The sequence below is a fragment of the Myotis lucifugus genome, unplaced genomic scaffold, assembly GCF_000147115.1.
Source record: "Myotis lucifugus unplaced genomic scaffold, Myoluc2.0 scaffold_1499, whole genome shotgun sequence".
Classification (NCBI taxonomy): domain Eukaryota; kingdom Metazoa; phylum Chordata; class Mammalia; order Chiroptera; family Vespertilionidae; genus Myotis; species Myotis lucifugus.
In genome coordinates this window covers 14,329-18,266 of record NW_005872547.1, presented here as the reverse complement: position 1 = coordinate 18,266, position 3,938 = coordinate 14,329, and positions in this window count along the sequence as shown.

Below are 3,938 nucleotides of genomic sequence, written 5' to 3'. Positions count from 1 at the left end.
TTTTTTTTAAAGTCTAAATTTGGCCTTTCTATTTCACTAGCCAGTGTTATGTGAACTATATATCTCTGCCTCGCCTCAGGACAAATTGTGTTAATAAAAAGCATGGGGTCCTGAGACGAGGAGATCTGAGATCTTAGTTTCCTTTAAACTAGGCTCCTCTGACCCCCAAATGCCTTTCAAAATGATGCTTTGTCTCTGGACTCCTATCTAATGTACGCACAGCCTTCTCCAGATTGCTGAACCCTTCTCGATGCTGGAACAAGAACCCCGGCAGCACTTCCTTCTGCGACGTTGCTGTCTGGGGTTCCAGGTGCTGCTGGGCACCCCCGTTCCCCCCGCTTTCTCTCCTGAAATCAAGCAGAGTCACACGCCCTCAACAATGTGGTCACATCACCGTCGCTGCCCTACCCCCCAATCTGTCAGCCGCCCCCGACCCAGCCTGCTCTCTCTGCAGGGGGGTCGCCAGGGCCCCGACCCGCTGAGGGGCTCAGCCTGCTTCTGCTTCTGCCGGGTCAGGCCCACCCCACCTCCTCCGGGCACCCTGCCTGCTCCTTAGAGCTGCTGGCCGGATGGGTGGCCACTGTCCAGCGTTTAGGCTTGGCCACCCCAGGTTCTGTCTGTGCTGATGTTGATGTTGTTACTAAATTCTTCTCACGTGTGCACACAGCTCACAAAGGGGTGCACCAAGAGTGTCCACCTCAGGTAATTGGGGAGGCTGAGCCACTGGGCCCTATAGGACACCTAGCACAGAAAGCTACACAGGTAGTTCACAGACACAGATAAACACAAAGACTATAATATATTTTGAACTACTAATTTTTTGAGAAAAAATGCAAGAATTATTCTCCTCAAAAATGAATTTCCATACTTCATGCCTTCTGTTATCACAACCATGTAATTTCTCCCAACTTAGTCTGAACTTTTAGCTCCTGGAGGCCTCAAGTTTTTAGGTGGCAAGTGAACTACGTAGCATTTCTCAGATTAGTAATACTTTCACATTTTTAAGGATATATTTCAAATAAAACACAAGACTTATTTCATTAATAGATTCAAAGACTTATTTTCACTAATAGATTCAAAAATCCTCTAGGTTTTTCATAGGAGGCAAACTCAGATGAATATTTCAGTATTCTGTTATTTCAAAATACCTAGATATTTAAGAATTTTTATTTTTTAATTCAGCAAACTTCAAAGTTTGAAGTTACCGAAGACTTTGGGAAACTATGTTTAGGCATATATGTCATTGCCGCTGAAAAAGGTGTTTTTTTTTAACCAAATACTCTTCATTTTAGTGATGTATTTTTGCCTTAACAACTTTGAGACTTTAAAGCCAATTATTCCCTAAAGCATTTCCTCGCCCAGTTTTGTAACGGGGGTCGCTCAGCAGCCTTCGGCGCATTAATGTGCGAGCGCGGTTCTGGCTCCTATGGAACCGGCAGGGGGGGGGGGCAGGTGGCAGCGTTCCTGCCCTGGGCGCGGGCGGGGGGGCGTGGGAGGTGAGTAGTGAAAAATTTTTCCACCAGTCTCGGCGTCGCCCTCACCCACGCTGTCGGCCCCGGAGGATATGCGACACATGCTGAGACAAGTGAGACACGTGCCGAGACACGTGCTGAGCCGCCGTGGCCTCTGCAGCTGAACGAGTGGGACTCGGGGGACCCCGCCGGGCCGATCTCTTCTCTCTCCGTCTCCGTCTCCGTCTCTCTCCTCCTGGAATTTATGGGGGAGACACCGGTTGAACACACTCGGGTTTTAAATAAAATAAAAAATGAATGAAAGTTTGCTGTGACCCCACCCGCGGATGTGGAGAGAGGGGAGGGGGAGGGGGGGATGTGGGGGGGTTGGATCGAGGAGGGTGTGGGATGTGGGGGGAAGGAAGGAGAGGGGTCGGGGGATGTAGGGGTGGGGATAGTGGGGTGCGGTGGGGGGGTGGCCTCCGTGTGTGTTTTTAAAGGCCGCCTTTTAAAAAACTGTGTTTTTATTGCGTCTTAGAGAGAGGAAGGGGCAGATAGAGAGAGGGGACACAGGTGAGAGACATGGACCCACAGCTGCCCCTGCCCGCAGCCCAGCTGGTGCGCTGATGGGTGGTGGTGGGGGACCTCTGTGTGCCTGGCCTCCGGGAGGCTGCAGAGCCCCTGTGCCTGTGTCACTGTGGCCAGCCCGCCATGCAGACAGTTTGCGGGAAGAAGCCCGGGCGCCTGCAGGCGCTCACGAGCCCGTGTGTTCTATCCGGGACGCCAGCAGAAGCTGCACAGGTAGGAGAGGGCGGGACCCCGAAGAGCCGGGCGGGGGACCCGGGGGACACGCATGGCGGCCGCTGGGAGCTGGAACCCTCTCGGGTCCGGGTGCCGTGGGGGCACAGGAGGACGCCTGGGCTTCTGCCCCTCGAGGGACGGCGGCCCCGGGGATCCTGTGTGAGCCGCTGAGCCGCCGCTCGGTGGGCAGCCAGTGGGCAGTGCGGGGCCCGAGGAGGGGCGGGTGCCGAGGGCCAGCAGGAGCCCCGGTGAGTCGGCACCCAGGGCCCTCTGAGCTGAGGCTGGACACAGGCCGGGACCTGGAGGACAGCCCAGAGCTTGTCACAGTCCGCCCGCCCGCCCACGGCTCAGAGTCAGGGCGGCTTCTGCGTGTCCAGGGGCCACGCAACCCAAGTCCCGCAGACGCGGCTCACACCGGCCTTCTCCCTGCGGCCCCCACGGCCCCTCCCTGTCCCTCGGTGCGTCCTGGCCTCTGCTTGTGAGGACAGTCCCATTGGATGAGGGCCCGGCAGTGACTTCATTGAACTTTAATCTTCCCGTTAAAGGCCCATCTCCAAACTCGGCCCCACTCAGGTCCTGGGGTCAGGGCTCCGACACATGACGCTGGGGGTGGGACCCATCTCACCATAAGGGGGGGAAGGGGAGAGGTCCAGCTCCCCTGGCACTGACCCGGGTCCCGGTCCCTCGAGCGCGTGCCCTGGGTGCCCGCCCCTGACCGCCTCCCCCTCGGCCAGCGCCCCTGAGGGTGGACGCGCGTCCCTCTGGCCGGCCTGGCTGAGCCGCCCTGTCCTTGCAGGCACCTGTCGGCCATGCTCAGCGCCTCGGCGAGGGCGCGGCGGGCGGCGGCCCCGGGCCTCCTGCAGAGCCCGCGCGCCTGGGGCCTGCTCTGCGTGCTCCTGGCCTGCCAGCTGCTCATGAACCACGTCCTCACGTAAGAGCCCCGCGGGACGCGGCGTCACCTGCAGACCCGCCACCGCCTCCCGCCACCCGCCCGGCACCCAGCACTTTACACCAGCCCCGGGGAGGCGGCCGCGGTGGACAGAGGGGTCCCGGCAGCAGGAGGACAGCAGGAGGGACCTGGCGGCCACCGGTGCCTCCGGGGGAGGGGCTGGCCTCTGGGCAGGGCCCTGCCCGGCGCCGGCCTGGATGCTCCGGCCACATGCCACTGCCTGGTGCCCGCTCCGGTCACCGCCCTCTCACTCCGGCACAGCGTCCACTTGCCGGGGGCTGGCGTGGGGGGGGGGTAGGAGGGCCTGCCAGGGTCAGACAGTCCCTCCCCAGCGGGGCTGCAGAAGGAGGAGCCAGCCGGGACCCCAGGGCCTTCTCGGACTGAGCACAGGCTGTCGCTCCTGAGACCCTGCCCCTGTCGCCTGAGCACTTCGGCCGGGACCCTGGGGCTCCTGACTCGGCTCGTGGGGTTCACGCTGCCCGTGTGCTGTTGGACACATGCTCTGTGAGAAGTGCAGGGGCAGCGGTCTGCAGGCGGCGGGGGACACGTGACCGCGGTGCGTTCAGCTGCCACACGGGACCCGGGGACACGGGGACACGGGGACACGGGGCTATGGGCTCGGCTGATGCGGGCTCTCCCACTCGGAGCTTTTGTTGTATCCTCACACATTTTCATGATTTTAGCGAGAGGGGAAGGGGGAAACAGAAGAAACATGAATTGAGAAGCCCATGGACTGG